Source organism: Harpia harpyja, chromosome 14 (assembly GCF_026419915.1).
Source record: "Harpia harpyja isolate bHarHar1 chromosome 14, bHarHar1 primary haplotype, whole genome shotgun sequence".
Lineage (NCBI taxonomy): Eukaryota > Metazoa > Chordata > Aves > Accipitriformes > Accipitridae > Harpia > Harpia harpyja.
This window is the reverse complement of record NC_068953.1, coordinates 18,310,089-18,322,267: the sequence shown is the minus strand read 5'-3', so window position 1 is coordinate 18,322,267 and position 12,179 is coordinate 18,310,089. Positions and strand designations below refer to the sequence as shown.

Here is a 12,179-nt window from a genome sequence, read left to right as displayed (position 1 = left end):
AAGATATATATACATTATACTGAAGAATCATACCTATCTCACAATTTAAGCCTCACTATTAATTATTTCATATTAAGTTTATATCAAAAGTCTTAAATTCAAACATTCATTTATCCCCAAAGGTACTTTCAAGAAAAACTGGGACAAGCTCTCGTCATTTAGACCCAGTTAAAATTAGAATCCCCTACATAAAAACACCTGCTATCACACAAATTTGCTTCCTAAGGTTATAGCAAGTAATATACAAGTCAGCAAGACTTTCATATTTTAATGCAGCTTTTACAGAAGGGAGAGAAAAAAAAAAAGGCCTAGCTCATGATGCATGATCCCTTCAGATCTTTGCCTTCTGGTACAAAGGTTTACAGCTAAAAATGGGATAAAATGCAGAAGATATCAAAACAATCCAGTGGTATTTTATTCAAGCTGACTTAGACTTTACTCAAATTTTCAACATCTCTTTACCGTGAGAGGAGATTTATGCAAACTTTCTGTTAACAGACCCCAGAAAGAAGGTATATAATGTGAGCTAATCCAGTGACAAATAATCATTCTGCGAAAAGCAGTTTCACATAAACAGACGAATCTGAATAATTTCTGTAGAAACTCTTACCATGAAGGTATTCCAAAGCATGTTATAATTATATACATCACACAGTACTGCAAGTCAACTTCCAGGGGAAAAAAAAAAAAAACAAACAAAAACCAAAAAACAAACCACAACAGAAACAGTCACACTGAACAAGAGCGTTGCTTGAAGCAGCAGGTCCCAAGTAAAGTTCAGCAACATTAATAGTGCCACACTGAGAAGCAGCTACTATTGCTTCTCTACACTTCAGTCATCTGGGGACAAAAGGCTGCACTTTGAAAGACAATGCCATGGGATCATAAACATAACCTCTTACAGAAGTCCCTAGAAACAAGTGCAATATATGGTCTTTGAGCCATCTCATAACAATCATTTTTAATGGACTGCATATAATTAATACCACCATAAATTAAACACCATAAACATCAGTAAGAAACAAAATACTCTTGCAAATAGCAAGCTGACTTGTAAGAACACATTAAAAACACACACAGACTTTGCAGATCATGACTATACAAATGTGGGACAAAAGAGGGCTTTTTGCCATTTCTAAAAATGTGGGAACAGGGGAAACAGATAATTCTGCCACAGATCCACAAACTATTAGCTTAATTACTTTGCTGAAAGACAAAGGGTAAACTCAGTTTCATTGTTTATTAAATTTAGTTTTTTAATATCACTGTATTTCTTCATAAACATTTAGGAAATATTAATAGTTTTCACTGTCTAACTGTCACTGCTATTGTAATTCATAAGTGCTGGCATTTTAGCAACTGTGCAGAAGAGATTAATCTGAAAAATTAGCTTTGCAATCTAACACTATAGATCTATTGCTGCTGCAAAGTGCAAAACAATCTGCTATTAGGAGAAAGGTGATCAGGAGGTTGACAGGAGTTCCATGTGGCTGACCCTTTTGTGATAAAATATCAGTGGCACTTAGACCTAACTCTGAATTAAAAAAGTAGAGCAGATACACTAACTTATTTTGCTTCCAACGAAGTTTCTTCTATTTGCTATAAACTATCCACAACTCTCATATAGAAAGCAAACAAAAATTGAAAGGCATGATTTTATACCAGCTCACATATTTTCAGATAAAACAACTAAATCAGTGTCCAAGCTTTTTTAACAGATCACATTTTTCATTCAAATACTGTAAGAGGGAAGTATGCATCAGCTTTTTCCCCATCACATGACCAGAACTAATGCAGATGTGCTGTGTATTCCATTTGTGCAGCAGCAACAGGCATGATGCTTCCTGAAGTACAGAGTTTACTATAGATGCGCTACACCATTTCCAAGGAAAAAAAAATACTGATATAATTCATACAACCTGCTCCTACCCACAGACTTTTGTAGAGGTAACTTGTAGGTGGGCTGCAGACCAGAACTGCTCTAGCAGTGCCAGCTTCTTTCAAGGAGCCAGCTTTCCCAGATAGCAAAAAGGGTTTACTTGTACACTTGCATGTACAAGAGATATGTGACCTGGGAAAGATAGCAGTAAGGACCATCCGACTTCATTAGAACAGTTTAGCCAACCCATCTCTGGCAGACACAACTGCCTTGTAATCTTTTGATCTTCCGTGTCTTCATTCCCATTCCTTCCTGCATTTTCCTTTGGGAATATTAAATTGCTTATTAATTTCAGCTCCTTATTAAGTCCATTAGCTGTCTAAAGCAGGTGACATTTTACTTTGCTAGCCTGACTCCAAAGAGACATTCTGTTTGTAAATAAGGAACAAATGTCTCCTAGTGTAGGTTGGAAACCAGTGCAGCGCTCAGCAACACACCTTTTTTAAAACAGTTCAAAGCTTTATTAAAAATGGTGATGATTTTTTTTTTAAGCATTTGTCATATAATCACATTCCAAGAACTTCCTTCCTTTGAAGGCGCATGAAAAGTAGATGAATAGACAAGACAAATCAGTGACCAATTTTTTAAAATTGCCAGTGAAGTTCTAACAGCCCCTAGCATTTCAGTCTCATTATGTGTACTGCTGCATTACCCTGTTGAAGTATGCTGCCAACACACAGAAATGTGGTGGCTAGTCATGCAAGAGCAAGATGAAGTTAACTGGATCAGTCAGTCCTGCTATGGCCACTCAGAACCGTTTCTCAGCCATGACACTGCACAAATCACATGAGAGCTCAATGGCCTAAAGAACATGTGAATAACTGCAGTTACCCAGGGAAAAACCTTCACCCCATCCCTGTTGCCTGGCAAAAGTGACAGACAAGCCTTTTTTCCCCAGTATTTTCTTCATAGCAAGCAAACAGTGCTGGGAACAAAGCAGAAGCACCTCAAATATCACAGGAATTCTCTAAAGTCAGACAGAACACAAGCCTTTTGAAAACTCTTTCAATGTGTTCCCTACCTTTTCATCAGGGCATTGCTTCTACACTTTGCCTCTGTTGCTGTTAGCCAGGCTTTAACATAGACTTCTTGTTAAAGTTTCATTCCCTATAGAGACAGTAAAAACAAAAATTAAACAATGTACATATTTGTTGAACCTTACTGCACCAGTCACATTAAATGAACATTGTGAATTGTTGTAGGACTGGCTAAGGCAAGGTTACATGTCACAACTGTTAAAAAAGTGTATAAAACCAGGTTTTAAACTTAAGAAACAAAATATCAAGTTTTATGCTGCACTGATATAAGAATGTAAACAACATAATACATTTAATGCTTTAAAGAAACAAAATCAAAGAATGGTTGAGCCAGCCACTTTAGATTATTTCAACTCTTCCACTATTTTCTGATAATAAATACCTTCCACCTATTCATAGAAGGTGTTAGCCAGCTACGAAAGTGCCTTTTTAGCTCAATAACCTTTCAAAGTCTACTTTAAAACATTTTTCCTCTTCGCAAGATTCTGATAAAGCAGATCTTTCTCACTCCACAATCAGCAATACACAGGTACTCTTCCATCTAGCCACCTTACTCCAATTCCCCATGCTTGCAGTTGCAGTCTTCTTGCCATTTACTGTCACAGTTCACTGTTTTTCTTCAGATATGATATACTTAGCTTGTAAATACTAGTATGACCACTTTTAAACATTGGTATGACCATAGGCAGCTTGAGCTTGTGTTTTACACTGAGGCATGTGCAAGCTAGGCAGCCTGTGCTGCAGTTCAGCATTTTGAAGCAACAGCTTTCCACCATGGGATCGAGGAGAATACCTCACTGGAGACACTCTCAGACTTCAATCTCCCGGAATGACTCATTATCATCAGCAAGGCTGTAGTCAAAAATAAACTTTGTCTAAACGAGGCTTCTATTTGCCAAGACCTGGAGAACACTCTTAGAATATTACTGTGAGAAGACTTTAGAAAACAAAGTGTAACATAAGCAAGGCTGGAAAGAAACACATCTTAGGAGGGTTTATGCAAACCATGCAAGATTTGCTTTCATTCCTGAAGCGGAAAAATTGGGGGAAAAAATTCTACACTAGATTATCAGAGTTATATTTTTGGGACCACAAAGTTCAAGGTTCTGTTCATAACTGTAAAGTACAAGTCAACTTATTTCAGATCATGCAGAAGCAATCAGCACTGTTAGTTCATTACTCCTATAGCAAGGAATGAGGAGGTGACAGCCTAGAGAGCGAACCCAGCCCCTGGTGCAAGTCTTTCTAATCCATACAGCACTATGGACTAGTACCAGTTAAAGTCAGTCACTCTCTACTAACTGACTTTAAACATTTTTACACCAGACTACAAAGCAAGAGAGCTTGCAGCAGTAGCACTGCACTTTTTTGTCTATGACCTGATCTGTAAAATAAAGTTTCCAGGAGCATCAGAAATTATAATTTCAGGGATTCACCTGCAGACCTCAAGCACAGCTGCAAAAAGTCTAAGAAATAAGCAGCATTAACACATGGATAATTTCCCCATGGACTCATCAAAAAACATCTTTCCTAGTCAACTATCTGGAAAGCCAATGAGAAGAGTTGAAGGAAAGAAAAAGAAAAATATACTTTTAAGCATCACAAGGAACACAGCAAGAACCACTGCCAGCATACTTGCAGCTCTATTTCATAGTACTTGCAGCTTGTAGAATGTATTTACAACTAGTTTGTTGTCCTCCATCTATCAAGTAAAAGATCTACTTGTTCAAGAAACAAGGTGCAAAGGACCTACATTATTACCCCAATACAACTGGGACTTCTCATAGCATTTTTATTTTTAAGTAGGACATTGCCTATACTTCCTTTTCTTCTCATTTCCTATTACTACAGTTAAACAAATGACAGCAACAGAGAAAGTTACTAACAAATAGGGTTAAAGTAATCAACTGCATTACTTTTTAGACACTATTGCACACATCTGCACTCAATAATGTTAGACAATGCAGTAATTAACAAGGAGTCACTAGACTCCACTAAGCTCCCTTTGGTGCTGCATCAATAGTAGTACTAGTGCTAAGAAACATATTGGCATATAGAAAAACAAAACAAGAAAAACCCCAACATTGTTCTGCCCCTACATCCCTGGGCTGGAATCGCTATCAAGCATTTTGCAGGCCCATTCACACTCATCTGTACCAACTCATGGTTAACATACTCTGATCCAAACAGCTGAGGAGATAATCAAGAGAGCTCAGAAAACCTGGCAACAAAGGATCTCTAAAGAGGTGCCCAGAAACAGCAAAGCACTGGATAAGAGCGCAGGGACAGAACACAAGACCATGAGTTTGGGAGCAGAAAATAGGAATGCAGGCCAAGAACTGAGGGACAAGCAGATTTGTTCAGCAATGACTAGGAAGAAAGAAAAATTAGGCTTAAATTCAGAGGCTAATCTAGATTCAGTGGGATTTCTACAGTCAGTGAGCAAGAACTAGCCATCTAGAGTATCAAAGCTTAGAGGAGGAAGCAGAATAACTGGCAGAGAGAAGGCAGGAAGGAACAGACTTCACCCTGAGGGAGAGATCAGGCGTTTTCTACATCTTCTATGCTTTCCACCATCACTCACCAAGTCTTCTATTTGTTTGTTCTTCATTGTCGTTTTCTGTCTCAGTAAAATCAAAGCATTTACTGAGAGGGTCTAACAAGGCACAGGCTGCTTACGCGTTCATTACAGTTGTGCCACAGCAAAATCCCACAATATTCAACCCTGTCTACAAAAATTCAAGAAAGTGATGTTCAAGTATCCCACGAGATTCATGACAGAGACAAATCTTAACAAGGCCAGTTTTAAAACTTACACATTTCTTTCTAGATTACAGTATTTATGGCCAAAAAGCACAACCAAATAATAGAAACAATTTCTGAAGTACAACTGTGTTTGTAGGGAGGGGATGCAGAAAACAATTTACAGCAAATAAGGGGGAGGGAAGCCAAGGTAAGCATTATAAAATGTAAATATTACTTCATCCAAAACACAGTTCAGGAGGGCAACTAGTCCATGTTTTTTGTACAACTACTTATTATACAACAACTTTTTAAAAGAAGTCCCCCAAACCGAATGTTCCATTTTCCTTGGCACAGTAGATAAAGGCAAATGAAAGCAGCGAATCTTCCAATACTGAGCTTCAAACCCCAAATCTGTCACTGAAAATGTCAAAGTGCATCAACCAGGAGTGACAGAAGTGGCCTGCTTTCACCCAGCCATGAAGCCATTCTCTACCCAAATTAATTTTTTTAATTCATGGTGTGGTAGAGGGAAAGACAGGTGGGAATTGTTTGTAACTTTTTTTGCTACATTTAAAAATACACTTTAATTGTGACTTAGAACATTTGACATGCTTTTTTTTCCTCTGGCCAGCAAAAGTGTCCTGTAAGGTAAGAAAACTGGACCCAGCCATGCTGCAAGTTACAGACACTGAGTGGATGACATGCATAGACTGCAACTGCAGGGCTGTGACTGCTGTTTGCAGATGATCTACACCACACTGGAAAGGTTTAATGGAGAGATAACACTGACTAATACCTCCCTCATCTCGTAAATCTCCAGTTAGCAACATGTTCATCATCTACCCCACAGAAAAGTAAGTGTGAATGTACTGCTACCAGTTCAGCTACAAATATATCTATCAACTAACACATATTGCTGTGACAGTTTCCTAGCTAGGTTAGCTAGCAAAGCAATATAAAGCAACAGTAGGGTATCTCCCCAATAATCACAGTAAATTAGCTGAAGTGCAACAATATGCTAAGGTAACTACTGCTTCAGGATTCCAAAGCCAGCTCAAAATACCTCTTTGTAACATAGAGCAGACATCTTAAAACTCCTTCCCCAACTTTTGGACTAAAATTATTAAATAACCACACCCTTAAAAGAAAGGCTGGAGTGTACCGAGTAAGGGAGAGTCACCTTAAGTGCTAAATATTACGAGAAAAGTACTCACAGAAGGGTTTACCTCTGGCACTCTACATAACGAAGTCTTCACTGTCCTGAATAGGAGTTCAGCATACAAGGTAACTACAAAGTTGTACAATTTGTTAGAACACTGCTCCTGTACCAGGATTTAACTGACAGCACTGTGCTGAGTCTGATTACTTTTGCACTTGCAGGATCTGGACAGCATTGCCTCTTTCACTGTAATTTTAATAGTCAAAATATCACGCAGACAAACTTGTTGACAGAAGCTACCGGAGCTGGACCAGATCCTGATCTTGGTTGTACAGCTAAGAATAATTCCTTAAGGCCACAAGTTTCTTCTGAAGCTCAAGACAAAACCAAAACTCAAGAGTCCAACCCACAATGCCCTTCTCTTTGTTTGCACCATGCTTGCACACAGAAAAAAGTGGGGGTTTCCTCTTGGGACTTTTTCATTTGCATATATGTACATATAACTTAAACAACACACTTACTGCTTGTCCACTTTTATTTCAGATGGCTAAATTGAAATAATTCAATTAATTAGTATTAATGATTTTTTTCTGAGCCAAATTTTAAAAAGTCAAATTTTACAGTAAAAATTAAATAGCGAGGATATAATTGGCTAACTTACTTCTAACACCCCTCCTTACTCTTCACATCCTATTTTATACCATAGTTCCTCCTTCCCCCCCTCCCCCTTATTGCTTACTTCAATTTCACTCTATTTCAGCCTCTACAGTAACCCTGTATCTAACATATGAAAGTACACTTTGAAAAGGTAAAAATATGCCATTTAAAAGAGTAGGGCCAACACTTTCTGAAGTCTTTCGTTTCCACTTCTCTTCCACAATTTCCTCCTAGTACTGTTTCTGAGCTCTTTAGGGAACTACCAATAACTACTTCTGCATTATAGACTACTACTAAAATGACTGCTATAGATCAAACCTCTCAGCATCACTGCCTCACATAGCCCTCACTGTACATTTTAATTTTGACTCTATAGTCTGTGGGGGCACTTTATAAACATATAGATATCAGCAGAGTGTTTCCAGATCAGTCATAGACCAAGCTTCCAGACCAGGCATAGACTAAGCCTGAACTGAAGGACAGCAGAAAATATCCAAGGCTTATTATGCAATATAGCAAAGAACCTCAAGAACCTCATTCACTTTAAGTAATTATTTGGTCAGCACCACTGCTAGAAATAGCTGATTTTAAATAGTTGAACAGTGGTGATGCATTCACTGTTTATACATATTCATCTCCTACCTGTTAGCTATTCTCAATTAAAGCAAGGCATAACTGGCTTTAGCTTGCAGAGGATTTGCAAAGATTTGCTGCTTTTAGTATGGCATAAAATTTCTATCATGATTTGTGCTCACAGTAACAAATGTTATTTATATACAGAATTGATATATAAGGGAATAGATGTAGGGCATTTTCTGTGCTCTTGCCTAAGACCACCCAGTGAGGCTACAGCAGAAGGATGAGGGACAACTACAACTCAGCCCTCTAAACTACACCTTTACCCTTGCTTTTTGTGCAAGCTCAACCTAAACTTTTTTCAAAGGTGATAAATCTTTACAGGGTTTGGTTTTGGGCAAGGATTGTGAAGGGGGGGCAGGCTGGTTTTTGGGGGTAGGGTGGGTTTTGGGGTTTTTTTTGGACAGTCAGCATAAAAAATTTTTGAAATTTCAATACATCACAGAAGCTTGATTTAAACACTGTAACAAACAAGAGAATCATACTGGAAATACAGCAAACCACATAAATTGCATCATATTTTGTTAAGGCACTTAAACAGAAATTATTTTGGTGTCTTTGTTTGGTCCTTTCCCCCTCCTTTTAAAAAGTGATACAGTTCTTTCCAGGAAACTTCAGAACAAATATCTTAAATCCACAGCTACAGGTGTATCAAAACTTGAGCTACTGGAACCCTCTGTCAGACACCAAGATACCTGGAAGTCACCAATACCTCAAACATTATGTTTGAACAAGATTACTAGGTTATATTTAAAAAAAAAAAAAAGTCCACGTAAATTGTGCAACATTTTAGCCTCCAGATTTTTGGTCATGCCGACACCATATTTAAAAACTAAGGTCAAAGTTGAGTAAAGGACAATGAATGGAATGAAGACTTCCTACAAGTCTTCATTTCAGGAGACATTTAAGATTGAGAAAGGTTTTGACTAAGTAGCTATTGTACTATGACCTTTCCACAACCTGCTGGTTTTTGACCACAAGTGCAACTGTTTCTACAGCCACTGTTATAAAAAGCATTTCAACCTACTATGACTTGCAAAACCAACTCCAGTTGCTAGGAAGTATGATGGAAATCAAAAAGGGATGTTGAATATTTAAGTGACACTGCAAATTTCTTTTTCCAGTTTTAAAACCTCAAGATTAACAAATCCCATCATCATTATTCAGCTTGGTCTAGATATCGTCTTCCTCTTTTGAAGAGTCACAAGACAGTTTTCTCTAGCTATGACACACTACAGCAGGAATTTACCTAGAAATCAGTAAACCCTTCAATGCAAAATCCTGTAGATTAGAAATTGCCAGACTGGCTTCTGAACAGTGGTGCCTACAATTCCTTTGTAAGACTGACACAGAACAGCAGTATGTCAGACACCTTCCTGAGACAACCTCATTCTCTTTAGAGCACCAGCTAGGTTCTACTCTCTATCTTGCCACTTCCCCTTTCAAGGATATCTTCAACAGGACCAGGTTATTTACACTGTTTCTAATGCTTGACCTGAATCAGCTACGCTCACCTGAGCCATATAGTATGTGCCAGACTATGTCAATATTTACACTTTTACTAACTAATAATTAACTCTGGCTATATAACTACAAAATTGCTAATATTGCCATTAACACATACAGAAATTCTATTAAGCACCATACTGGTGTTATATCCAAGTAAAGCATATACAGAACAAGCCGTTCACCAGGAAACGCGGACCTGCAACCACACTGCTACAAAAAGTATGAAAACTCATGTGTATGAACATCCTTAATACTGGAAAAACATTCCTAAGTAAACCTGCATTTTAAAAAAAATGGTCCTAGTGCCTTTTGGCTTACTGCTTGCAGAAACAGATCTTATGTTTTCTGCTACTTTCTAGTAAATTCACTGTTTAGAAGAGGCTATTGGCTAAAGCCTGTTCCAAAGGAGCAGAAGCTGCTCATAAACTTGAGGAAAAGTACCTCATCCAGCTGGACCCTTATTCTAGAAACATTATTTCTAGAATAAGTAAAACACGTACATCACACAAGCTCTTAATGCTGTAGTGAAGCTTAATCTTTTTTGTCTTGTCTGTAAGGGCTCCATGCAATTTTCCCCTTCCCCAAAAGCTAACCACAAAAACTCTAATGCTTTATTTTTGATAATTAAACAATTTCAGTACCAAGTCACAATTACCCCTAGAAAACTTAGCTTCATTTACCAGAGATGCAGTTCCACTTTAATGTTCATTTTAAATGAGCTTACAGACTCCTCAATACTCTAAAAGCAAGATAGAGTTTCACCAGTACTCTAAATGTATGAATTTTTTAAAAAGAAGAGAGAAACGGGAGACTCTTGCAAAGTAAGACTTGTATGCTAGACACACAAACCAGAAATAATTCATTTACTCCCCCTCGACCTTCCTTGGCTAGACTAACTCAATTAGTTTTCCTAAAGCACCACAGATACTTGCCAAGATTAAATATTTGTGTTTAATCATTCAGAAAGTGAAAGATTATGTACTGTAATGTAACGCTTTTTACGGAAACCTCTAGTTGAGCAACAGTTCCAGAAAAAATTGTGAAATGAAGTAAAAAGCTGTCTGGAACACCACACTTCTACTCAGTTAATTCAAAAAAATTAAACTTCAGAACTAAGTGCCAAGTCAAGACCTCCTTTTCAGCAAATCAACATTCTCAGAAGCAACACATTTTTAAATGCAGCCCGTTTGAAATTACTCCAGAGTAACAACCATCACTAGGAAGTTATTAAATATTATCATCACCCAGCCAGCAACTTATGCTAAATGCAGACATGGTGATGGAACAACGATAAAAACGTCAGGGCTAATTTTTATCATCGTGTCCAGTGCGTCGCATTAATCCAGGTATACAGTAACCCAGGCTGTGGGAGCCAAAGGCAAAGTCGCAATAAAGATAGCCACGCACAAGGCTGAACACTACCCCTGCCATTCCAGCTGACGCAGTGCACGCTGCGTGGAAAAACTGCACATTTATCTGGGGAACACACACCTCGGCCGAGCAGCTCTCCAAGCCCTCCGGCACGCTCCTGACCTGCCTTTGTAACATGGCAGGTCAGCAGGCACCGCTCAGTCAAGGCTCTCCGCCCTGACGAGCGCCTGCCTCCGCGGCCCCGCAAGCCGGGCCGGGGCTGCGCTTCTCCCGGCCCGGCCATCGCCGGGGCGGGGGGCTGGCGGGAAGCGTCGGGCCGACGGGGAAAAGGAGAAAGTTTTCCCCCCTCCCACCGCGGCCCAGCGGAAAGTTACCGCCGCCCCTGCTCGTCTCTCAGCCCCTCGCCCGCCGGCGCCCGGCCTCCCTCGCCCCCGCCCGCTGCTGGCAGCCAGGGGAGCCGCGGGCAGGCGGACGCCCCTTCCCCGCCGCCCCAGGGTCGCGATAGCGCCCGCCCCGCGATATCTCCTCAGAGAACCACCTCCCCCCGCCCCCCTCCCGGCGCCCCACCGCGGTGACAGCTCGGCGCGCTCCCTCACCTCCGGCGGGGGCCGCGCTCCCCGGGGCAGGGGGAACGGCCGGCAGAGCCTCCTGTCCCCGGCGCCGAGGAGCGGGCGGGTGAAGGGGGGTAGGGGAGGGGAAGCGCGCCCGGTCCCCGCGCCCTTATCTCATCCTAGCGGAGCCCGACTCGCCCCGGCCGCCTCCCCGCCGCGTGGGCGTCTCAGGCAGGATCCCCCCTCCCCTCCGCACCGCCTCTTCGCGCCGCCATCTTGGTTGTCACGGGGGGGCGGGGGGAGGAAGGCGGGCGCCGACTCGTGATCGCGGCGGGCAGGGCGCCCGCCGGGTCCTGCTGCTCCGCGGCTGAAGGCGGTGGTCCCCTGCCGCGCCTGAGGCGGGCCCGCCGCCGCCACCGCGCTGCCTGAAGTCCGTGTGCGGCCGCCCCGGCGCCCAGCTCGCCGCTGAGGTCTCCCTCTGAGAGGGCGGGCCCGTCGGCGAAGGGGTCTCGGTCCGGCGGCCCCCGCCTCCCTCCTTCCCCCCTCAGAGAGCGGCGAGGCGCCGGCGGCTGTGA

The 12,179-nt window shown here is 41.2% G+C and overlaps 1 protein-coding gene across 4 annotated transcripts in view; it reads right to left on the bottom strand.

Moving 5' to 3' along the window:
* The window catches only part of DENND4A (DENN domain containing 4A), a 64,057-nt gene extending 52,154 nt beyond the window's left edge, over positions 1-11,903 (bottom strand). For 2 of the 4 annotated variants that reach the window (XM_052809100.1, XM_052809103.1), the window contains exons 1-2: positions 11,650-11,902; positions 2,961-3,046 (exon numbers count right to left, since the gene is read on the bottom strand). The gene's annotated coding sequence lies outside the window, so the exon portion shown is untranslated. Of the gene's footprint in view, positions 1-2,960; positions 3,047-11,649 lie in introns of all 4 variants that reach the window. The other 2 variants (XR_008238407.1, XM_052809101.1) reach the window with 2 other exon arrangements.
* Positions 11,904-12,179: the final 276 nt, after the last annotated feature.